The following is a 25,807-nucleotide window of genomic DNA, read 5'->3' as shown; positions in this document are numbered from 1 at the left end:
AGTGAAGGACTGATTGGGTGAGTCATTCCTTCCCTCATTTGTCTCCCAGGGCTGTCTCTTCCACGCTGTGCGCTCAGCACTGTGTTAGATGTTGGGGAGACTGAGGTCAAGGCAGAGATTGTACTTTAATGAGTTGGTTGTCTATGGAGGAAGAGGGACCCAAAAGCATAAAACTATATTCAATATGGTAATTGTGAGAATACCCATGTATATAGAGTATTAGCTCAGAACAGCTTAGCTAGACTGTGTTTAGGGAAAGTTTCTAAGATGATATTAGACAAAGTTTTAAACAAATTGTAGGGGAGATGGATGGTCATTGAAATTGCATTCCACCTTTCCATCCGGCAGCAGCCATCAGCCCAAAGGTAGGCCAAGGTGGGCGCTTGCAAGTCCATCCAGGAGCTACAGAGGAAGAAGCAGTCCGATGAAATGCGCTTCTCAGGGTGCACGCTGGCAGGACCGCCAGCTCTCTGCGCTCCACAGGGCCCCCCACCCAACCTGGCCTGATAAAGCGTTCAGGCTGGGGTACAAGGCCAAGCAAGGTTATGTCATATATCAGACTCGTGTGCATTGTGGTGGCCGCAAACGCCCAGTTCCTAAGGGTGCTACCTCTGGCAAGCCTGTCCATCATGGTGGTAACCAGCTCAAGTTTGCCTGAAGCCTTCAGTCTGTTGCAGAGGAGTGAATTGGATGCCACTGGGGCTCTGAGAGTCTTGAATTCTTCCTGGGTTGGTGAAGATTCCACATACTAATTCTTTGAGGTTATCCTCATTGATCCATTCCATAAAGCTATCGGAAGAAATCCTGACACCCAGTGGATCACCAAACCAGTCCACAAGCACAGGGAGATGCGAGGGCTAACATCCGCAGGCCCAAGAGCCGTGGCCTTGGAAAGGGTCACAAGTTCCACCACACTATTGGTGGTTCTTGCCATGCAGCATGGAGAAGATGCAGTATCCTCCGCCTCCACCATTACTGCTAACATAGGTAATATTTGTAAAATTCTTACCTAATAAATAATTCAGGACAGTCAAAAAAAAAAAAAGAAATTGCATTCCAAGTACAGGGGTAGAAAGAACAGAATCATGGAAGGAATAAGTAGTGTAGTATATTAGGAGACCTCCATTGGTTTTTTGCAGGAAGGCAAAGAGCAAAGGGAAAGTAGTGGGAAGTGAGGATGGCCTGGATTTCCAGTGTCTGCTAGACTAAGAAGGCTGTGATATGATCAACTTTGCCTGTTAGAATGATCATTTTGCAGCTGTGGGGAGAATGGATTTGCAGGCAAGAGCCTATGAGGTCCCCTTCATGATAAAAAAAAAAAACCCACCCTCCCCAACCCCAAAACCTCATTAGGAATGGAATGGAGCTCCCTTAAATGGATAAAGACCATTTGTTGCAAAACCCACTGCTAACATCATGCCCAGTGGTGAAAGACTAAAGGCTCTCCCCTTAAGATCCAGAATGAAACAAGGATGCCCACACTTGTCATTCTTATTAAATATTGTACAAGTAGCTCTAGCTGGATAATTGGGCCAGGAGATGAAATCAAAACCATCCACGGTAGAAAGGAAGTAAAATGCACCTCCATTTGCAGATAGCATGATGTTGTAGAAGTAAATTCACTAGAACACTCTTAGAACTAATACGTTCAGTAAGGTAGCAGGATATAAGATCTGTATGCAAAAGTCAGTTGTATTAGTAAATAATTAAAATGAACAACCAGGAAATTAAATTAAGAATATAATTCTTTTCATAATATTAAAAGTTAATTAGGAATAAAATGAACAAAAAACTACAAGGCTTGTGTACTGAACACTACAAAACATCACAGAAGTTTAGGAAGACCGAAGTAATAAAAAGACATCCCAAGTTTACAGGTTGGAAGGCTTCATATTGTTGAGTTGGCAGTACCACCCAGACCAATGCACAGATTCCTTGCAGTCTCCATCAAAATCCCCGCTGGGTTCTTTTGCAAAAATCAAGCTGATCCTCAAATGCATGTTTTTCTAGCATGAGTTCCTGGGAGAATGGCTTCACTCAGACATTGCCAACTTAATACGAGGTTGACAGGTGTGAGGCATGACGATGTCTAAGGCCTTGTTCTAAGCCTGTGACCTATATTCAAGAGGTAATCTTTACAAGCCTGTACGTCCACACTGATGGGTGAGGAAATGGGAAGGAAGTAGCCCTAGGTCACACAGCTGGAAGCTGGGGAGCCAGGATTCCAACCCCATCATTCTGGTACCACAACCCATGGTCTTGACCCCTACTGAATACTGCTTCTTTCCCCAGTGAGAGAATACAAGAGCTAAGTGGAACATTCTGAGCCAGAGGCTTCTGGACATGTAGGTAGAGGTGCTAAGCAGATGGTTGGCTTCATATCTGGAAGTTGAGGAGAGGGCTTGGCCTCTGATCAGGATCTGAGCACCATCAACATAAAAGCAGTATTGTCATCATGGTTGGGAGAAGGTAGTGAGATGGGCAGGTAGGTGATATCAGACTCATGTTTCACAGGAACTGAGAGACTAAAGGTCAGGGGTCGAATTGGCCTCTTGCAAAATTCGTATGTGGACATCCTAACCCCGGGACCTCAGACTGTGACCTTATTTGGAGATAGTTTTTATAGAGACAGTCTAGTGAAAGTGAGGTCCTGAGGGTGGGCCCCAATCCAATATGACTGGTGTCCTTATCGAAAGGGAAACTTGGAGATGGACATGCCCACAGGGAGGATGCATGTAAATGTGCAGACAACCATCTCCAAGCCAAGAAGAGGCCTCGGAAGTAACTGTCCTTGCCGACACCCATCTCAGACTTCCAGCCCCCAGGATTATGAGATGAGAAATTTCTGTTGTCTCAACCACCTGGTTTTGGTACTTTATTCTGGCAGCACCAACGGGCTAATGCAGGAAGGAAGGAAGAACGTCCAATAGGAGGGATTATCAACAGTGTCAAGTCCGTAGAGGACAGAACCCAGACCTGCCTACCAGGTCTGAGCCAGCTCCCAGTACCTGACATCACAGTGCCTCCCGAGCAGGCCTGCTTTGTCGCTGTTGTGACCTGAGGTGACATCCCCTGCTGAGTCATGTTCTGGCCCCTCCGGAGCAGGAGTGGGAGCATCAGGGACCCCTCGATCCCCCTTGATCCCATCATTGGCTGTCAGTCTCAACCTCTCCTAAGCTTGGGTTTTTGCAAGCCAGATGTGGGAGTTAGATGAGTCCTTGTTAAATGTCATCTCACTGGTTTTGATTCCCCACATCGCCCAGTATGTTGCTTAAAATTTCAGCTCTGCTGTCTTTCAGGTAAGCTTTCCCCGGAGACATGTGGTGTCCCCAGAATTGAAAGGGATTTGCTTATTTTGCGCTTATCTAAGTGACCGAAAAGAGGGAAAACCTGTAGGAGACAATACCAGAGGGGCAGCAGCCGCGGGCAGCGCCCCAGCTGTGCCCCTGGGGTCCTGGGGAAAGTCTGTCTTCTCTTGGTTCCCGGGTCCCGGGACCACCTGCGGCAGCCCTCAGTCCCTGCTTCTTGACTCCTCTGTAGGCACCTCCTCTTCCCTGCCCCTCAGTGTGGGCAGTGCTGGAGCTGGGTTCTTCACCAGTTGGCCCTTATGCTTCTGTGTCTTGACGATCCCCTCTCCGCTCCTGGTGCTAGTTCCTGCCTGTGGCTCTCAGTGGTTCTCCCGGCTGATTGCTTTGATCCAGCTGGTATCCACCCCAGGTACCTCTTGGGCTTCAGTGTCCTCTTCTATAGAACGAGGGGAGTAATAATAATAACAGACCACGCGAGGGCGTTAAGATGATCGAACGAGGTAATACAGCTGGAGAGTTTATTGGCAGTAGTGCCCGGTACACGCGAAGTCCTCTGTACGTGGTCCCGTTACTGCGACCACCACCACGGGCACGTGACCGCCGCTGACTCCAGCCCGCGTGTCCCAGGGCGCCTCGCCACGCACGGCAGGCTGCAAGTGTTGAACTCCGGTCGGGCAGCTCTCCCGTTGCCGCTTCTCACCTGGCCTGAAATCCTTTGGAGTTTATGCAGGGTTGACCTGAATTCTCACCTCTCTCCCCATGTGTGCGTGCAGTGTCCTAGAGTGTCCTCTCATGCCGGTTCCTCAGGGCTCACGCCGCTGCTCCGCGTACTCGGTGAAGTTGAGCAAACGCTTGGATGAGATGAGCAGGGCACTAATCAGTATTTGCCAGCCACCGTGAAGATGATGATTTATATACGTGTTAACCATCACCGCAGCCCTTTATGGTGGGCATTTGATCCCCTCGTCCCAACTGAACACTTTGAAGTCCAGTTGCTGATCCGGGAGAATAATATTCATACTCCTTCTTGAGTGCTGAGGAACCTGGAGCTACTTAGAACTTCCTGGTCCGTTCAGAACTAGCTTGCCATCTCGGGCCCTGCTGACTGTGCCCGTGGGACCCACTGCTTGCTGTGTGCAGGGGGACCAGAGAGTGGGGAGCGGCCAGGGGCTGAGTGCACCATTGCTCTCAGGAGTGCGAGCATGATCGGGCCTGCCCACCTGGAAGGTGCCTTCATGTATTGTGTTATTTGGCTCCACCAGACAAACTGGTTTAGCACAACAAAGTACAGACTGAAAATGTAAAAGATTTACCTCTGTCCTGTTTCTGTTCTAGATGCAGTGAACCACTCCCAAATGGGTTAACTGCTTCCAGAAACCTAATCAATAGGACATGGCTGTAAATAGTGTCTGTAAATTAGCAATTTGCAATCCCAATAAAATACGAACAGATTGCAACAATAAATAGAAGAACTGAGCACAAAATGAGAGTAACTCTATTTGTGTTGTTCATTATATCATTCATCTTGGGCTCAGAACTCTGAATGTACCAGTTCCAAGAATCTTTTTACGCCTTCTGTTGCAAGGTGAATGTTAAGTATTGTTGGACAGGAGTCTCTAAACGAATTGCCTGAAGTTTTCTCTGAACTTCAGCAAGAGAGCTGGAAGGCAGGCACCCAAAAAGAAGGCTTTTTTTGGAGGGGCCTCCTGGGGTTGGGGTGAGGGTTGGAGTGGACGTGAGGCCCTCAGTGAGACACTGTGGACCGTGGGCTGTCAGACATGCTTCCTGAGGGGTTCTTACTGTCCTGAGCCTCGGTATGAGCAGTTGATGACGTAGTGGTGCATTAAATGTCTCCAGGCAGTAAGAATGAGGTGATTAGCGGACAGTCCTCAAGCTTCTTCTTATGTACTGAGTCCAGTAAGTACATTGGGTTTTTTTTTTTCTCTGACAACAGAAAATTTGGCATAGAAACCACTTCAGTGTAATATGGGCGACTCTAGAAGCCAGGTATGGAAGTCCGGTGAAAATGTGGTTAATTCCTATGATTGGTGAGTGGAAGTTAACTGTGAAAGTACCAAATCCCGAGTGAGGGAGTTAGTTTCATAACAGTGGTCTGGAGCTATAACTACTAAATGTTGGGGTATACCTGACCTCTCAAGTGGTCTAGGTGCTTTCCTCCCTCCCTGCCCACACTCCCCTTGTGCTGTTGGTGGTGGTGTGGCCTGTTCCTATGCCCACTTGAGGATGAGCTCCTGAGGGCAGGCCTCGGCTGTCTCGTTCATTGCCACACCCCGAGCCAGCACCCGGCGCACGGTAGGATCCCAGCAAACATTCCCGAGTAAGTGAATGAATGCATGGCTGTCTTCCCTGTCGATTGAAAGTCCCACAGGAGAGGTTGCGTGTGCGTAGCCTCCTACAGCCCCAGAGCCTCCTGGCGTCTGGTACTAGGTGTGGGGGTCCGGGCCTGGAGGCGTGGGTGCTAACACCATATGCTTTCCCCGGGCAGTGGGGTGTCCCTTTGCCTCTGTCTCCTCTTCTGTAAATTCCTTCTCTGTGGCTTATTTTGAGAATCAAATGAAATAATACATAAAAGATGCTTTTAAAACCATGAAGTATTATTGGTGATTGAGCTGTGTGTGTGTTCTGTCTACCTTCCATCACTGTAATTATGCTCATTTAGGCCAGAGTGATGTTCGTGCTTAAGATGAAAATAACTCCGATAATGTTCGTAAGTTTGGATTTATTCTTTGATTCCCCATCTTCCTGCCACGAAGTTATCAAGCTATAAATAAATATTATGACTTTTATGACAGAGGAGTGGAAACAGCGCTTCTTCCCTGACACAGCCAACTTGTCTTTACGGTGTTAGCCAGCGCAACTTGGTGTCCCCTTGAATTATTGATTCTGCCCTGCTGTCTCATGCCTAGAATTAAGGTATCAGCTGAGAAACAGAGTTGTTTGTGAGATGTGAGCTTCTGTGTGTATGCTAAGAGCATCTGTGCTGCCCCCACTAAAGAAAATAATTCAAGTGTACATTGAATGAGAGGTGTGAGGCATTATGGTTGGCGTAGGGGAGGGGCTCCCATGTTCTTGTCTCAGGAAGCTCTTAGGCTTCATAGGATTTTCTGCTTAGGTTCATACTAACGTGGGTATTTTGCTGTTGAATATTGCAGGATAGAGTAAAACATGGAACCGAGAGGCAGTCATACAGAAGGAAAAGAATAAATTGATACTTGAATAGAAACAGGAGGAAACTTGTCTTTATTGAGCATCTGTGTTATGTGATGGATGATCTCAGTACTTCATTGGATTAGTTACCATAATCATACTGCAAGATGAGTGTGCTTATCCCCGTGTTTTTCAAAACCAAGGCTCATAGCTAGTAAGTTGCCCAAGGTGATAGTTCATAAATGACAGGGCAGGTGGTTTCAGAGCATGGTGTGTGGGTAACTATAAGAAGCTTATAGTTATTACTCATTATAAAGTACAAGAGGCACAGTGGTAGGTGAGCACCACACCATTAAGATGGAAGGAAGATTTTTATAGGAATTTAAAAGCTCAAATTGATTATAAAATGTCATAATGTTGTTATTTAAAAATAGTTTAAAGTAGTTGTTGCTAGGAGCATGGTTTTTTTTTGTAAATTTTTTTTTTTAGATTTTATTTATTTATTTGACAGAGCACATGTGCACACAAGCAGGGGGAGCGGCAGGCAGAGGGAGAGGGAGGAGCAGGGTCCCCGCAGAGCAGGGAGCCCGATGCGGGGCTCGATGCGGGGCTCGATCCAGGACCCTGGGATCATGACCTGAGCCGAAGGCAAACGCTTAATGACTGAGCCACCCGGGGGCGCCCCACAGAGCATGCTTTCTTAATGGAGATCCATTGGCTTGAGTAGAAGTCAAGTTGAAAACTGTGTATATATGTACACTGTCATGTTCATCGCCTGCCCTGCCCACATGCATGCATGGTACCTGTGGACACCTGCTCCCAGAGAGTGAGTGCAGGATTTAGTTCTTCCCTGAACCCTACTTGGAACGGGCCGTGGTATGAGGGGGTAGACAGCTGCTTGCTGTGGCGACCGTCACACACGCCTTGTGGCCACACAGCTACTCCTGTGTTTTGTGCCACCTTCCACGTGAATTCTGTAGATATACAGTATTTCCTGATACTTTCTCAAAAAAGGTGGTTTTGAAAATTTAACTAGTGTATTGAACATCCACTTGTTAGTTGGATTGAGTCAGCTCTGTTATATGCCAGGTATTATATGAACTTTTATATACACTGTCTCATTTTAGGTAGTAAGTAGTGAACTTAGGTGATATTTTCAGTAAAGGAGAGACGGTGAAGATGGAATTCCAGCCCAGATGGCCCGGTGAGGTCCTGCTTTGTCTTGTCCTTGCCAGCAAAGGGGCTTAGACAATAACAGGAAAAATTTAAAAGGAGAAAACCAGAAATACCTGTGAGTTAAAAAAATTAGATAAGCAAATCCCATGAAATAGAAAAAAAAAAAGAAGCAGTTAGCTGGGTTCTAGGTTCGTTGGTGGCTACAATTTTAGCATAGTGCAAAAAACCTAAATAAAACAGTAGCAAATCAGACTCTGATGGGTATAAAAGGAATAATATGTCACGACCAAGTAGATTTTATCTCAGAAATGCGAGGATGGTTCTAAGCCAGGAAATCTGTGTGACCTATATCATACTAGCAAATCAACTGAAAGAAAAATACAAAAATTTAATAGTTACAAAAAAGATAAAACTCAACATATATTCATACTGACTCTTAATAAACCAAGACTGTGACGGAGTATTAGCTTAATTAAGGGTGTTTGTGAAAAATCTATAAGAAACACACTTAGAAGTGAAACTTCAGACACATGATCTTTTTAAGAAATGATAAGAAAAGATTAAACACATAAGAGGTGTGTGAATTATAATGGGAGAAACAAAACTGCAGATGGGGGGATTGTCTATGTGGAAAATTCAAGAGACTATGGACAGACCATTAGAATTGGAGAGTTCAAGTTTTCTTAATTAAAAAAAATAGCATATCTCCGTGCCAATAAAAGCCAATCAGAAGATACAACTTAGAATATTCACATTCACACTAGTGACCAGTACTCTGCTATTGTTAAAAAAAAAATCCAGCCATGTATGTAAGACCTTTATGAAGGCTGTCACAAAACATACAAGTAGACCTGATAAAATAGCAAATGATACACTATGTGGAGGGGAAGACTTGATATTTTGAAGATGTTGACTTACAGCCAGATCTGTGGATTACCTATAATTCCTAGCAAAATTCCAACAGGAGTTTTAAAATCAACTTGACATGCTAATTTTAGAATTCATATAGAAGAACGAGCCAAGAGTAGCCAAGAAGAAAGTGACCAAGTTGTGGAGTCTTGCCCCATGAGATAGTAAGGCTTGTGAAGCGAGAGTAATTAGAACCATCTGATGAATGTACAGGGAGAGATAGACAAATGGAAGAAAATAGAAAGCCCCAAATCAAATCCGTAGGTATAGGGAAATTGGACATGCCTTATTTCATTAATTCTACGAAATACCTCTATTTTATCGCTAAAATACAATTTCATCTTATTTATGATGTTTTATAATTGTTGTCAGCCAGATGGCAGACCTAACATGGTTTTGTAAGAACCTTCTGAGGAGAATTTTAGAACTGATGGAATGTGGAATGGCAGGGAGATGTTCTAAATCAGTGGGAGCAAGGAAGAACCTTTTCATAAACGGTGCTGGCACGTTTGGTTATACATATGGGAGGAACCCAGGAGTACCATAAGCAAGATCAGTATCGGATAGGATAAATATTCCAGGATGAAAAAGCAACATGTTTGCAGTTTTAGAAGATCGTATAGGGGGTGACCCAGGGGAGGGGCAGGGTTTCTTCAGCGTGGCATACAGAGCATAAACCGGAAAGGAGGAGGCTGTCCAGCTTGATTACATCACACTCTTACAAAATCCTGCAAAGGAGAATGTGAGCAAAATTTAAAGCTAAGTCACATGTATGTTATGACATTTCATGCGTTGTTAGGTCTATATGATAAATCCCAAGTGAAGAAAAAGTTAAGGAGATAGAGGGAGAGAGAATCCACAGAAAGGGAGATGTGATCAGCACCCTTAACTAACAAAGGACTAGATTGTACGAGGGATTATCACTGATGCTTGAATCTGGAAGCAGCAGTTAGGGAAGCGGGTGGTGGAGCCGAGCAGACCTGCAGGAAGAGGAAGCCTGAGCCGGCTCAGCCATGCAGATGCTCCTGTTTGGTCCCTCTTGCCTGACAGGCGCCTGTGCCCCGCCCGTGATTAAATAGCAGTGGTAATGCTCTTGTAAGAAACAAGAGAGGAGAGGCACACTGACACAGGTAGCAGCTCCCTGTCTCCCCTGCTTTATCGTCAGCAGGCCTTCGCACCCTCCTGACAGGACATTCATCACACACTTTGTTTTTGTCTATCGCCTGCTCTCCGAAAGGGGGGTCGTTTTGTCCGCAGTTTGCTTGCTAGCGTCTTCAGTGTGTTTAGCAGTGACTGGCACATAAATATTTGTTGAGTAAGTGGATAGATGGATGGAGGGGACAGGGACAGGTCCACACTTATAAAACCTGGACTTAGTAGAATGGGGAAACCGAAATAGCAAAGTCTGTAGTACCAGAAATGGCAAGGAGGTAGTAAGATGGCAACTCTTGCATAGTTTGGCCAAAGTATAGATCTGTGCATCCATTTGGCACTTTCAGTGAAGCTGAGGCTGCGTGTATTTTTTGACCTCTTCCCAGTGCTGTTGGAGAAGTGACCACTGAAAAGAGCTCGAATGCCTGTGAATAAGGACTCATAAATAAAGTGTGGTAAATCTGTGCACTGCAGTACCCCACGGTAGTTAAAATGACAGAAGTAAATAAAAATCTATCAGTGTGATTAAATCTTGGAACAATCGTTTATTGAGGGAAAACAGTAAGTTTCAGAATAAAGTAATTTGTATGATTACGTTTCCATCGTGTTTAAAAACGTGTAATATTTACATACATGTAATAAGCATATAAAAATATATGTGACTAACACATCAATTTCAGGATGATCGTTACCTCTGAGGAAGAAGACAGGGGCACTTAGGGGCTCTATGTGTGTAAGTAAATGGGAAAAAACGGTAAGATTTGTTACAGACCTATGGGTCCATGAATGATGATTATGGGTTTTAGACGACACTCATCAGCTCATGGATTCTTAGTGTTCTGTCGTATTGCCTGCCTTCCAAAGAAATCTGACACAAAAGATAGAGTTGACTCAGTACAGCACATAAGGAAACTCCCTGGTGTCTTGTCCTGCCTTCCCACTCCGGAACTCACTGGTCCCTGTCGTGAACGTGGTGTTTGTCATTCTGAAGCTTGTCAGGTTGGGCACTTGGTTAGTTTGTTCTGGAGGCATAGGGTGGATGGAGGGGCGTGTCTAGAAGCGCGCCCACGCGCGCGCGTGTGTGTGTGTGTGTGTGTGTGTGTGATGAAGCACGTACATGGGCGCACTGTACATGACTGGGATCTACTCACCGGCAGCCAATGCTCAGTGGCACACACGTTCCTGTCAGATTCATCCATGGCGTCAAGGTGAGCTCTGTAAATCCTGTACTTGTGTCTAAATTCCTGTAGTGAGTGAGCTTGGTTTTGGGGTTTTAGAAGACTTCTTCCTTCATGGTTTACCTTTCTCCATCACAAAAAGGAAAATGACCCAAGCTCATTGTATTTCCCACCCCCTAGAGGGGTGAGTTGAAGGGATTTTAAGATACTTCCAGAGATGGCCAAAACCTATGCAAACACTGTACTTTTCACATCCATTGGCAGAGAGCCCCCCAAATCCAGGACATTTTCTCTAAGGGGCAGGTGGTAGGGAAGAGAAGGCTGGTGCCTGCGGTGGTCAGGATTCCAGCAGGGTGCAGCAGGAAGGCTCAGGTGTGCCCGCACGGCACTGAGCAACGAGCAGCTACGGGAAGCTGCCAGTCCCTCTGTGCCTGAGGGGGTGAGGGCTCTGCATGGTGTTAGCAGAGCTTCTGCGTGCTAGAGCCATGGAAGCATGGACAGGGCCATGAGCATGGGGTGGGGGGTCCAGCCCCTCTATGCTGTGGCCGAGAGGACACCCTAGGGGACAGATAACTAGACATAGTATTGCTTCATCTCGTGTCTTGGACTGACGGACTGGCGGAGGAATTGTGACAGGTGAGACCAGAGCCGGAGGCCCCACATCTGGGCCTGGGCAGCGGTTCTGCTCTGTATTTGTGTCCTCGGGCCCTGGACAGAGCTACAGCCACTCATTCACTCACTGCCTGGACACCTGCTCTTCTACTCGGCACGTGCTCCTTGGACACATAGCTTGGGTGGTGCGGACCCTGCCTCTCAGAGGTTCTACTCCGTGGGAACAGGGAGGCGTGGGAGGAAAGCTCAGAAGCTGAGTGCTGCCAGGCACCTGTCTGTGCGCTCTCCCATTTACCCCTCCAGCAGCCCTCTGATCTAGGCATTTCATCCTCCCTCTTCATAAATGAGGAAAGGAAGGTTTGGAGAGGCTGATCTATTCATGCCAGTAAACTAGTAATGTGGCTGAGCTGGAATTCAAGCCTGCAGCTCTGTGGCTGTGAGCCCTCTGCCCCTGCAGAAAATAACCTACACCTTAGGAGGAACGTGGCTGAAGACGTGCCTGCAGGTAGGAGCCGCAGAAGTGGGGAGCACCGCGCTGGAGCAGGAGCAGGGTGGGACACGCCGTTTCCTGGAGCTGCTGCTCACCCTCGCCTGCTGTCCGCCCCGTGTGGTCATTGCAGGAGTAGCTTTCCCAGTGAGCGCGCACGCGGAGCCACCGGGGGGTTGCCCTGCTGTGTGCGGTGCCTGGGCCGTGACTTGAGCCAGTCGAAGCAGCACCCCCAGAAGGCTGCCCTTTCTGTGTTGGGGGGCTTGTTTTTGGAATGTTACAGTGAGAGAGGAAGGTCATAAAATGTCCCATAGTCTATTGTGTGCTTCCAACATTCATTCCTTGGCACTTGGAAAAAAGGAAATTAAAAATCATTCTATGGGTGTGTGAATGTGTGCACGAGATGCAGTGTTTCTGAGGACACGTCTTCAAATGCAAGCGTGTGGATCTATTTTTAGGCATCCTTTCTCCCAACAGTGCTGTTTAAAGATTCAGCTCAGGCTGCTAATAGGTATATTTATAACCATTCTGTCGAGGGCCCCAGCATGAATGCTGCTGCCGATGATGCTATTCTTGGAGGCGGTTGCCATGGTTACCATTAACCCTTTGCCTTGGAAGAGTCTATCTGTCGGATGCTTTGTTCCCCCAGGGCGCCCAGGAGCATTTGAATGCATACATGTACTCCGAAATGGAAACAAAAGTTGAGTGCATTTAATGCTTAAACAGTGAATAAATTTGGCAAATGAATGGGCAGCACAAGTAATATAAGTAGAGATTCCTCCTTTGCCCTTAAAAATAGAACAATAAAGTTAGCTTTGTAGCCGCTGCTGAGCACTGCTGAGCTAAAACCGTCCTTTAAATTTGAATATAGACTCACATGTGAGGAGAGAGGACTCAGTTTCTTAAGATACATTGTTCCTGCTTCCCTAGCTAGGATTTCTCCAACTTTGCAACTTCTGGTTTAAAAGAAAAGCCAGGTATCTCTTTATTCTTTCCTTAAGTGGAGCACTACCGCACAGAGCTCTAGAACTGGTGTCCCTTAGGGCGTGAAGTCAGTTCTGATTTAGCTGTGCGGACTTACCAGTCAGTGGGTTCAAGATAAATAGAAGAGAGACATGGTGTAATACGGAGACATATTCCCCTTATTTTTAAAGAACCGTATCATGAGGCGTGCTGTGTAAGAAAGGGGGTTGGTTCTCCTGCCCATAAGTAGCTTATGGTCAGAAGAGGAATCAAACCATTATTCTAGCATGAAGAACAAAATAAACATGGCAAAAAGATAGCACAGATACTCTCTGGAAACAGAAACGCTGCATTTGGGCTGATGGTCAGGATTAATTTTGGTTAGCATAGGTGGAGAAAGATTGCTGGCCGAGGGGAGCCTGGCCATGGGTGGCCTGTCGGGCAGTGACTGTAGCGTGAGAAACTTTGGTGGGCTCTAGTGGGCTCTGAGACTGGGAAGGTGCCACGGGGCCTCCCTAAGGAAGGATTACTGTTGTTGGAGGAGCTAGCCAAGGATTTGAGAGACGTGGACTCGGCCTGACTTCTGTTTTATGAAGATAGCTCTGTGGATAATGGGGCAAGGTATCGGAGGCAGCAAGATAGGAGAACATGAAGTATTTCTGGGTGGAATTTTGAAGTGCACAGATTTTTTTCTTAATTGGTATATAAGAGCATTGCTTGTTGAATTGAATTATCTTTCATTCATTGATATTTATGCAAGAGGCTTTTTTATGCTCTTGTTAAATGCCAGATAAAATGCCAGGCATACTGGGGAAAGCAAGGCATTAAGTGTATGGACCCTGCCGCACCCCCGGGAAATAGAGATGATTCTGGCTATTTAGAACATAGGACTTAGTTGGAAGGCTCTGGAGTGAATAGGCTATCTGAACGAGGTAAATGTAAAATGCATTGTATGACCATGAGTGGTTTGAGGATACAGTGCAAGGGGTCATTGCTGGGAGCCAGGATGTGTGAATTCCAGGCCCAGCTCCTTGGCTCCCATTTCCTTGTGTGTTAAAATGAAGAGGGAGGAGGGAACACTGCTGGGTTCATGGAGTGATCCTTCTGAGAGTATGGTTCTGCTTCCTGAAATTCTCCCTCTGCCCAGCTCAGCCCTGGTACCTGCCCTCACAGGGTGTGGTCTGATTATACTTTCAGTCCCCCTCTGTCCCTTTCTTCTCTCCCTCTGTCCCTCTCCCCTTTCTTCCTCTCTCTCACACACACTCTCCTTCTCCATCCCCTCTCCTCCTTCCTCTTCCTCTCCCCCATTCCCTCTTTCCCACCCCCACCCCTACATGAGCCTGTAAGCCCCTTAAGGGCAGGAACTAATCTTAATTATTTATGTATTCCCTGCCCCCGCAATGAACAGAGCTTGACTGGAAATAGGTACCAGTGAGTGTTGAATGAACAAATGAAAATAAAACTAAGAAATGATTAATGGCTTTTTGGTAGAGTGGGTTTTCAAAAAATTATTAGGAATTATTTGAGATAGAAAAGTATAAAGAATAATATAATGATGAGTCATGTATCTACTGCCCAGTCTAAGGGCTGGGTTCCTTTGGTGCCCTTGTGTATGAAGACCCCATCAGAACCTACCCCTCCATAGAGGGAAACCACAGTCCCCAGTTGAATGTTTACCACTCCTATGTGTTTCTCTATACTTCTACTAAAAAAGTACCAATCAGGGGTGCCTGGGTGGCTCAGTCGTTAGGCTCAGTCGTTAAGCATCTGCCTTTGGCTCAGGTCATGATCCCAGGGTCCTGGGATCGAGTCCCACATTGGGCTCCCTGCTCAGCAGGAAGCCTGCTTCTCCCTCTCCCACTCCCCCTGCTTGTGTTCCCTCTCTCGCTGTGTCTCTCTGTCAAATAAATAAATAAAACCTTTAAAAAAAAAAAAAGACAAATCACTCAGTAGTAACTAGTACTGATTTGCCTATTTTAACTTTTGTATAAATTGCACGTGTGTATTGGAGTGGATTGTAGAGACTAGCTTCCAGGATAGCGTCAGACGCTTATTTGGAGAGACAGCTCGAGTCTTGGAACTTATGGGAAGTTGGAAGAGATGGGTCAGGGAAGGGACCATAAGCCAGGGTGGACATCCAGAACCAGGGGGGAGGTCACACACGTCCCTGTGATTCAAATGATGAGGGCTCCCCACCTTGCATACGGGCCCTGTGGTTTACAAGGCACTTTGACAATCATGTTTTCTTATTATCTGTATTTGTGAAATCAGCATGGCAGACACTGCCCTAATTCTATAAATGAGGAAACAAAGTTGGGAATATAATAATGCAGGGATTTCATCAATGACACCTGAGAACATTCCAGAAAACCAGGAATTCCCAAGAAACCGAGGAAATTCTGGGTTTTCCGTGGGCACCAACTTTGAAACCTAATGCTGTGAGTTCCACTTATTAATGTTTATTTGTAAAAAAAAAATTAGGTAGGTCAGCCTTGGCAATCTTTTTTTAACCACACAAAAAAGAGTGAGCATATGGTCCAGTAAGTCTTTTCTTTTTTTTTTTTAAAGATTTTATTTATTTATTTGAGACAGAGAGAATGAGAGAGAGAGAGCACATGAGAGGGGGGAGGGTCAGAGGCAGAAGCAGGCTCCCTGCTGAGCAGGGAGCCCGATGCGGGACTCATCCAGGGACTCCAGGATCATGACCTGAGCCGAAGGCAGTTGCTTAACCAACTGAACCACCCAGGCGCCCCAGTAAGTCTTTTCTTACCATTGAATATGCCAGTGGATTGCTGCAGATCAGATACCAAGTATGAATTACAAACCTCTGGAGAATCTTCTAGAAAATAGAAAAATATAACGTTTTCTCAAAAATGTTTTATTTAAGAAAAAAAAAAGATGTGGCATGAGATGGATTTCCATTTTCTCTTTTAAAACGTTGCCAAAATTGTTTGGTATCGGTTGCTCAGGAAAAAAGTAACCAAATTGGCAAGCAAATGAAACCAGGAGGAAATTTCAAGAACATTCTAGCACCTTCTTATGGTATATAGACATTAGAAGATGCCATTTAAAAAATGTCATGGAGTTGTTAAGGAGACTATCAATCCATAGTCGAAATTTTGAGCTTTTTTTTTTTTTTTTTTTTTTATCAGTTTGATTACCCATTCAAGGTGGATTTAAAACCAAGGTCATGTGTGCCTCCCTTTTAGGGTGGTTTTGGGACTAACCAGTTCATCTGGTGTGGAAGTGGTGAATCAGTGGGAGGAGGCTGGCACAGTCGGCCGGGGGCTTGAAGACACCTCTGCTTTGCTGATGGCATGTCTTACAGCAAGCTCCCTCATGGTTGATGGGGCTTCTCTGGCATTTTAGTTCTGGTGGAATCAATGTTTAAATTAGTCGAGAACAGTCTAACCAGGAAACCACTCCCTGGGGCAAGCAGGGACCTTCACGTTGAGGCAGGTACAAACTTGGGAAGATGTCCTTGAAGGTGGAGGAACCCTCCATGTTTCACTCATTCTTTTATTCACCCGTCCACGGATTCATGTCTCCGTGTCATCACCCATAAAGCAGAGGTAATGATAGAGTCCTGATTAGGACTGAGGGAGAAGCTCTAGGGAAAGTGCACAGCACAATGTCTGCCCCTAGTTTAGGGCTCCTGTAATGTGCTCATTCCTAGTCTAGCCTGTGCCAGGTACTGGGGATGCTGAGCAGAGCACAAGGCAGGGTATAGTCTGTGTTCAGGGAGCTCAAGTCTAGTTAAGTCATGGCTAGGCAGATGATTACTGATGTCCACAGTATAGTGAAAATATCATACAGGCGTTATTGTGGAGAAGCCCTTGGTTTGATCCTGGCCACTGAGTGACGTAGGCCACATGTCACAGGGCTCTGGGCCCCAGGTGCCCATCTGGAAAATGAAGAGGGTGCTCACCCAGCAGGGTTGGTGGGGAGACTTCAGTGAGATCCTGCATGCATGCACTATGCCCCACCAGGCACTGTCCCATCATATCTGCTCAGTAAATGGTGGCTATTTTTATGAACTTTCTTTTGAATTGGGCATAAATTGTAATACAGCTTCATGAAATACTGACGACCCTTGTGTGCCTGTGGAATTTAGAATTCTCTCATGTTATCACTTCTCAGATTGGGACTAGAACACTAGCGGTGCCCTGGAGTCCCCGTGGTGTCCCTGCTCCCTTGCTGCCCCTCCTTCGTCCCCAGAGTCTGATACCACTGAGGAGAGTGCCTGTTTTCGAGCTTGACGTGAACGACTTTGTGCTGCCTGTGTACTTTTTTGTGTCTGGCTTGTCACGGACTTCATGTTGGTGCTGACGTGTTCATCCATGTGGTCGCGTGTGGGAGAGGTCTGTTTGTGTTCCGCTGGGGTACAGTATTCTCTTGTATGAATATACCCCAACTTACTCTCCTGTAGATGGATCTTTGGGTTATTTTCTGTTTGGGGCTACTCTGTAAGAATGCTGAATGGGTCTTTTCTTTCTTTCTTTTTTTTTTTAAGAGCAGGGAGGGGCAGAGGCAGAGGGAGAGGGAGAGAAAGGGAATCTTAAGCAGGCTCCATGCCCAGGGCGGAGCCTGACGCGGGGCTTGATCTCACAACCCTGAGACCATGACCTGAGGCACAATCAAGAGTTGGACACTTAATGTACTGAGCCACGCAGGCGCCCTTACCTGTGTGTTTTTGGTGCACATACGTACATGGTTCCCTCCCACAGAAACCGAAGAGTGGAAATGCTGGATCATAAGCTCTGTAGCTATTTTTATGAGCGAGTTCTTAGGAGCACAGTGTAGTAAAGGTGAACTGGGTGCAAAGAACAGAGAGGACCTGGCCCTGGCTGAAAGAGCAAGTGTCAAGAATCCGAACGGGCCCTACGGTGGGAGGGGGGCCAGCGTCCCCGCAGAGGGAACAGGCGTCACAGGCCGCCACCGAGCCTTGACTTGCCATCCCCGCCTTGGACTCCTGAGTTAAGGGTGCCTTAGCCGCGCCCTTCTTGGCCTCTGAAACCTTTCATTTGGCTGCCCTTTCTAGGGTGGGCGTGTTGTGGACTTCTGTGCCTAACTCAGGAGTCCCCATGTGGCTAGGCTGCATGGCGACTTGCCGCCCGGGAGCGAACGCTGTCGGGTGTGTGGCGCGGAGGGGGTAGAGCTGGTGCGCCGGGCCGGTCCAGCCAGACCCGTGTGGTGTGTGTGCTTCGCCTCTTCACGCAGCGCAGCTGGCTCGGGGCCCCGGGCTGCGGACAAGGCCACCAGGCGGCTCTTGGATCAGGCTTGACTCTACCACTGTGTGGCCGGTGAGCCCCCTTTTCTTCCTTCGGATTTGTTTGGTGGTGGTCCATAGCCACTTGTCTCTTTTTCATTAAGGCACAGGACATTAGACACGTTCCTGTCACTCTGTGTTTCTGCTTGCTGAGACTCTGCTCAGACAGGGCCGAATGTGCTATGTTCTGAGCTGCTGTTCCCAGACAGGGCGCTGTCAGCTGGGAGGGAGAGGCCGTCTCTCTCGCCCTGTGGGATCAACCAGCCTGAACTGACAATCACTGTTAATACCACCGAGCGCGGCGAGGAGCTTGTGGAGGAGCCTGCAGCTGCCCGGGGAGAGCATGATGCGGACAGCAGGGCTGGCCAAGCCGCTGATTTGGAGAGGGGGCCCGAGGGCTTCCTTTTGGCCTCTCCCCAGCCCTTCTTACCAACACTCAGAGCAGAGAGAGCGCGTGTGCCCAGCACAGGAGCCGGTGTCTGCTGCCCACTGGGGCCCTCCCCCAGGACTTGCTGTTTTCATTATTGCCTTAATCATAGGACAGTTGCCATGTATGTTCTGTGTATTTCATGGAGTTTTGGTGATACCACATGATATGCTTAGGAGTACTGATTTCAGAATCAGACATACCTGGATTTGAATGTCAACTTAGTTACTATCTTAGACAAAATACATAATATCGCCAAGCCTCAGTTTTTCATACAGAGAGTAGAGATGCTGATACTTACATTATCGGATCATAACTGAAATACTGAAGTGTGAAGCAGGTTTCTCCGCATATTTGGAAGAGCCTCCGAGTCATCTGAGGGTGGTGGTAATTCAGCAGGTTCGGGCTGGGGCCCGGGTCGGAGAACCTGCTTTTCTAATGGGCTCCCCCGGAGATCTTTGCTGCGGCTGGCCCGCGGACGGCACATTTTGGAGCTTGAGGTGAAGAGCATGACAGCCAGGTTTGTGTCGGCACCCTGGAAACGATCTGCCGCACCTCAGGTCCAGTGTAGACTTCTGCGCTCTGCACTGCTGCACCTTCCCTCAGTGTAGACCCTGTGCCCTGCACTGCTTTGCTCTGCAGAGTTGTACCCCAGGTCCTAGCGTGGACCCTGCCCACTGCAACTCGGGGCTGAGTGTGAACCCTGCACTCTGTAGCCTGGGGCCCACAGTGCACTGTGAGCTCCATACTGCTGCACCCTGGATCCAAGTGTGGACCCTGTGCTCCAGACCTGCTGCACTCGGGGTCCAGGTGTGCACCCTGTGTCCCCATGCCCGTACCCTATGTCAAGGTGCAGACCCTGGGCTCTGCACTGCTGCACCCCCTGGTTCCTAGTATGGACCCCTGCGCTCGGTGCTGCTGTACCCTGAGGTCTGCGTGTGAACCCTTCACTCTGCACCCCGGGTCTGAGTGCGACCCTGTGCTGCGCATTGCTGAGCCCAGGGTCTGAGTGTGGACCCCATGCTTACACTGTCACACCCTGGGTCTGAATGTGGACCCCCATGTGTCAGAATGGAGACCCTGCGCTCTACACTGCTGCACCCCAGGTATGACTGTGGACCCTGCCCTCGGCACTGCAGCAGTCCAGATCCCAGCACTGACCCCGTGCTCCGCCCTTGGGTCCCCGTGCGGGGTGCAGACTCCACGCTCCGCACCTACGGGGTCCCAGGTCCGAGTGCAGACCCCGCGCTTGCATGGTCACACCCTGGGTGTGAATGTGGGCCCCATGTCTGCACTGTCTCACCCTGTGTCAGAGTGTAGACCCCGTGCTCTACACCCCCCGGTCCCAGTGTGAACCCCGCACTCCTAGGTCCGAGTGTGGACCCCGTGCTTCACACCACTGTGTCCTGGGTCTGAGTGTGGTCCTGGCACTCCATACAGCTGCTCCCCAGGTCTGAGCGTGGACTCTGCGCTGCGTATCCTGGGTCCGAGTGTGGACCACACACTTCGCCCTGTTGCGCCTCTGGTGTGAGTGTTGATCCTGGCGTCTGCACTGCTGAGACTTGGATTTGGGTATAGATTCTGAGCTCCGCCTCTCTGACTGTGTATGTGTGCTTCTTGCAGCTTATAATGCTCCCCTTTCCATCTCCGCCTCTCTGGGACCTACCCACCCTTCCAGACCCCGCTCAAATACTGTTTCTCCCGCAGCCTTGGCTGCTGCCCCTCCCCCTCTCTCCCCTGGAGTTCCTTTCTTCCTTTCTGGCTACTGCTGTTAATAGCCCTGGCCCTAGGTTTCTTTTTTCTTTCTTTTTTTTTTTTTTAAAGATTTATTTATTTATTTATTTGCGAGAGAGCACATGAGAGGGGGGAGGGTCAGAGGGAGAAGCAGACTCCCCGCCGAGCAGGGAGCCCGATGTGGGACTCGATCCCGGGACTCCAGGATCATGACCTGAGCCGAAGGCAGTCGCTTAACCAACTGAGCCACCCAGGCGCCCCTGGCCCTAGGTTTTAAGTTCCTGGAGGACCGATTAGAGTTTGTGATTCATTTCAGTTCTTCCCAAGGTGTCTCACAGTTCCTTGCCCATAAGTAATGAGCACTAAGTGTATGTGTGTGCTCAGTAGGGAGCCGAGATGACAGCATTCTGAGGACGGCCTGGGAGCTGAGCTGGAGCTAGAGTGGGTGCCGAAGCCCGGAGCCCCTCCTGCACCCCTGCTTACAGCCCCTCTCCTCCTGCAGGCCCCTGCTGGTCACCTGGTTTGTGCAGCTTTGCTTTGTCTGGTGGGAACCTGATTTATCCAGAGCAGGTCCTTACCTTTTCTCCTCCTTTCTCTCCTGCCCCGTCCACGTGCATGCCACCCCCCCATTTTGTGTCATGGCTTGTTGAATGTACCTACCTTCTTCTCCAAATTACCAGAAACATCTCAGATAGGAAAGGGGAGAAGGAGATCCATTTCCTTTTCTTCTCCCCATTCTCCCACTGGAGTAATTTATAATTTTCCTGATTACAGCTTAGTAATTTGTCACTTTTGTTGTCATGGTATATTCTGTCACTTTGCTCCTTAAAACCCTTGCTTGTTGAATGGAAGCCAGACTTCTCCCCTGCCCTATCAGAAACCCCACCCCTACCCCCCTGTTGACCCTTCCCGTCTCCTCCTCCACTCTGTGTGCAGCAACTATTTAGAATTCTCTCTTTAAAAATTTTATTGTGATATGAACATACGTCATTTTACCCATTTTTACATGTGCACTTCAGGGGGTGTTAATTACAGTCGCAGAGTTGTGTTACTCTCCCCGTTATTTCCAAAAGTTTCCACCACTCCATTTAGGAGTAACCCTTATTGCCCTCATGTTCCCAGCCCCTGGGACTTTGTCTCTATGAATTTGCCTATTCTAGATGTTTCATATAGAATTACACAATATTTGTCCTTTTGTTTTTGATTTATTTCACTTAGCGTTAATGTCTCTAAAGTTCATCTGTGTTGTAGCATGCATCAGAACTTTACTCCTTTTTCTGGTGGAATAAGATGCCCGTGTCATACACGGCACATTTCATTTATCCATTTTCATGTGGATGGACACTTGGGGTGTTTCCACCTGCCAGCTATTGTGAATAATGCTGCGGCCAACATTAGCATACAAGTATTGGAGTTCCTCTTTTCAATTTTTTTTTTTTTGGGGGGGGGCGGGGAGAGAACACACCTGGGAGCGGAATTGCTGTGACTTGTGGTAATCCTGTGGTTAGCTATGTGAGGAACCAGCAGACTGTTCTCCACATTGGTTACACCATTTTACACTTGCACCAGCCATGTGCTGGGGTTCTGGTTCCTCCACATCCTCACCAACTTTGGTTATTTTCTTTCTGCCATGATAGCAGGCATGAAGTGGTAGCTCGCCGTGGTTTGGATTTGTGTTTCTTTAATGACTAATGATGTCTGTTATCTTTTCATGTGCTTATTGACTACTTGCATATCTTTTTTGGAAAAAAAATACGTCCTTAAGTCCTTTGTCCATATTTTAATTGGGTTGTCTTTTTGTTCTTGAGTTGTAGGAGTTCTTTATGTATTCTCAATATTAAACCCTTATCAGATATGATGTTCTAATATTTTCTTACATTCTGTAGAGTGTCTTTTCATCCTCTTGGTAATGTCCTTTGCATAAGAGTTTTTAATTTTGAGGGAGTCCAAGTCATGGTTTTTTTCTTTCTGTTTTTGCTCACATGTTTGGTGTCATATCTAAGAATCCATGGCCAAATCCAATGTCATGAAGTTTGACCCCAGTGTTTTCTTCTAAGAGATTTTATGTTTTTATTTTTGTTTTTTGAGGTTTTATGTTCTTAGTTCTTAAAGTTAGAAAATTGATCTAATTTGAATAAATTTTTGTGTATTATGTGAAGGAGGGGTCCGCTTCATTCTTCATGTAAAACCAGTTGTCCCAGTACCATTTATTGTATAAGCACCGCGCGCTAACCGATTGCGCCACTGGAGCTCCTGGTACCATTTATTGAAGAGACCATTCTTTTCCCATTGAATGGAGTTGGCACCCTTACTGAAAATCACTTGGCCATAGGCATATGGGTTTATATCTGGACTCTCAGTTCTGTTCCATTGTTCCGTATGTCTGTCCTATGCAAGTATCGCCCTATTTTGATTGCTGTGGCTTTGTAGCAAGTTTTGAAATTGGGAAATGTGAGTCTTCCAACTTTGCTCTTTTAAGTATGTTTTCATTATTTGGAGACCCTTGAAATTTTGTAAGAAATTGAGGAACAGCTTTTTTCATTTCTGAAAAAAAGCGTTGTTGGAATTTTGCTAGGGTTTGCATTTGTTCCGTATTTTGCTTTGGATAGTACTACTATCTTAATAATAAATCTTTGAATCCAGGAACACAGGACAAGGTTCCATTTATTAAGGTATTTAATTTATTTTAGCAATGTTTTGTAATTTTTGGTGTTATGAGTATTTCACCTCTTTGGTTTGACTTATTCAAGCTATCTTATCCTTTTATGCGCTATTGGTAATGGAATTGCGTTTTTAATTTTCTCCAGATTGTTCATTGCTGGCTTGTGAAATACAACTGATTCTTGTGCTCTGATCTTGTACCCTGCACTTGGCTGCATTCATTTGTTAGCTTTGCTAGCTTTCTTATGTATTCCTTTTTTAAAAGATTTTATTTATATACTTGGGGGGGCTGCAGAGAGAGCAGGAATGGGGGGGTGGGGCAGAGAAAGAGGGACAAGCAGATTCCCCACTGAGCAGGGACCCCCGACATGGGGCTCAGTCCCAGGACCCTGAGATTATGACCTGAGCCAAAGACAGACGTGTAACTGACTGAGCCACCCAGGTGCCCCTCTCATGTATTCTTTGATTGGGGTTTCCTAGATACAATATTATGTTGTCTGTGAATAGAGATAGTTTTACTACTTCCTTTCCAATTTGGAGGCTTTTTATTTTTCTTGTCTAATTGCTCTGGTTAGAACTTTCAGCAAAATAAATAGAGGTGGTGAAAATGGGCAACCTTTCTTGTTCCTGATCTTAGGGTAGAGGTATGATGTTGGCTGTGGAGTTTACATAAATATCCTCTATCGTCTTAAGGGAAAATTTCATCTACTTCTATTTTGCTGAGTGTCTTTATTATGAAAGGGTGTTGAATTTTGTCAAGTGCTTTTCTGTGTGCATTGAGATGATGTGTTTTTTTTCTGTCATATTACTGTGGTATAAAACATTGATTTTTTTCGTATATTGAACCATCCTTATATTCTAGGGGTAAATCCAAGTTTGTCATGGTGTACAGTCCTTTCAGTGTGCTGTTCAGTTTGGTTTCCTGGTATTTCACTGAGGATTTTGCATTTATATTCATCAGGAATATGGGCCCATAGCTTTCTTTTCTTGTGATGTCTTTGGCTTTGGTATCAGAGTAGAGTTGGCATCATAGAAAGATGTAAGAAGTGTTCTTTCCTCTTATAGTTTCTGGAAGAGTTTGAGAAGGATTGCTTCTCATTCTTTAAATATTTGGTAGAATTCATGAGCAAGGCTGTCTGGTGCTGGACTTTTCATGGCTGCGGTCTTAGGACTGTCTCTGCTGAGAGCTAGAAGTGCTCATACTCTCCCTTGCCTGCCTACAGGCCCAGCACATGCTTGGATTCTCACCCGAGGTCCCCTCCTCCTCCTCCTCTTGGGTGTTTATTCTAACGAGTCATCCCCACTTCTGAGGGTGCCCCTCCTCTGTGTCTCTGTAAAGCTTTTCACAGTTCCTCTGTCACCATCGGCACCCTGTCTTTGTCTCATGACCTGTTTCTCTTGCCCACCAGACCACAGTCTCCTGGGTAAGGTCTTTCCTGTTCATCTTTGCGCATACCACTCCAGGCACATAGGCACTCACCTGGGCTTATGGGAGAGAACAGGACTCCCTGTGTGGAGGAGGGCTGCCATTTGTCCTCTTTGTGTCCTGCTCCATGGCAGTGAGCTTGATGAAGTGAAGTCCAACAGAAAAAGTAAAGCCCTGATGCCATTTCTTGGTGACTCACAGGATAACACAGGGAAGGGGATGGGAAGCCACTGAGACCGACTAATAGGGAAAGCATTACTGTTTTAAAAACACCTCCAGCAAATAAAAACGTGATTGGGTTTAAAAATCAGAAACAAAGTCTTACATGGGCTCAGCCCCTTTTTAGTGGCCCCTTTCTTCTGAGACAGAGTGCTGCTTTAAGAGAGACCCCGAAGGAGGAGACTGTGCTGGTGGCTGTGGTTTCCGTGGCTGTGGGCATATTACTCTGGGATGTTGCCCCTGTGTGGATGGTGCTGTGCTGGACCCTGGGTGCACAGATGGGAGTGTCCCTGTCAGTCACCAGCCTTCTGTAGCTCCCAGGGAGCAGGAAGAGTGCTTTTCTGGTCCCAGTGTCATGTGTGGCCAGGGTTGGAGAGTAGAGAGTGTGTGGGACTCCACGGGTGGGGAAGGAGTGTGAGAAGACCCAGCGGTGTCACCCAGAACACACAGTCCCCTCTTGTAGACAGAGGTCTGGAGAGAAGCTTTGGTCCAGATGATGAAGAGCTTTGGTGGTCTTTCTGCTGAAGCCTGAAGTCGGTGAGAAGTTAGTGAACTTGGATGCGCGGTTGTCTGGGGCCCCTGGAGTGTCTGGAGGGAGAGGACCGCGGAGGGGACCCAACCTCAAGTTTCTGTAAGGAGCAGGTTTTGGGTTCGATCTCCGGGAGAGGGAAAAGTAAGTGTTCCGTTTGCAAGAGGCAAGGTTGGCCAGGACAAAGGGCGTGTGATCCCCAGCATGGGGACCCCAAGTCTGGCCCAGCTCCTGCCCTATGACCTTCCAGGCCTGGAGCAGGTCACTTAACCCACTGAGCTTGACTTTCTCAGTATGTGGTTGGAGGATCCTATTTATGTCTTTTCTTCCTCAGGGCGTTGTTGCAGAGGCCAGATGAGCTATGTCTGTCCATGCGAAAGCCTTCTAAGTAGCTGAGTGCTGGGCAGATGGCCATCGTGTTCAAACCCAAAGCAGTTTTTAGCAGCTTGTATAGTCTAGTTTAGTCTAATGTCTCTGTGGGGCAGTTTGGCAGTCCTCTGCGTATCAAGAACCTTGTAAAAGTCTGTACCCTATCATCACTTCTGTGAGTATACCCCGAGGAGGAAAAATCTGATGCGCCAAAGGATTT

The 25,807-nt window shown here is 47.1% G+C and overlaps 1 protein-coding gene and 1 pseudogene across 6 annotated transcripts in view; both read left to right on the top strand.

Moving 5' to 3' along the window:
- Window positions 1-4,976, top strand: part of LOC118015359 — a 42,206-nt pseudogene extending 37,230 nt beyond the window's left edge. Inside the window, exon 2 of the transcript XR_004680618.1 lies at window positions 370-4,976. The product of XR_004680618.1 is annotated as a 60S ribosomal protein L15-like (transcript). The remainder of the gene's footprint in view (window positions 1-369) is intronic.
- TRAPPC9 (trafficking protein particle complex 9) overlaps window positions 1-25,807 on the top strand; it is a 545,767-nt gene that overhangs the window by 228,760 nt on the left and 291,200 nt on the right. The window lies entirely within an intron of this gene.

Source organism: Mirounga leonina, unplaced genomic scaffold (genome assembly GCF_011800145.1).
Source record: "Mirounga leonina isolate KUSES-001 unplaced genomic scaffold, KU_Mleo_1.0 Mir_165, whole genome shotgun sequence".
Lineage (NCBI taxonomy): Eukaryota > Metazoa > Chordata > Mammalia > Carnivora > Phocidae > Mirounga > Mirounga leonina.
Note: the sequence above shows the minus strand (reverse complement) of the source record. Positions and strands in the feature narration are given on the sequence as shown.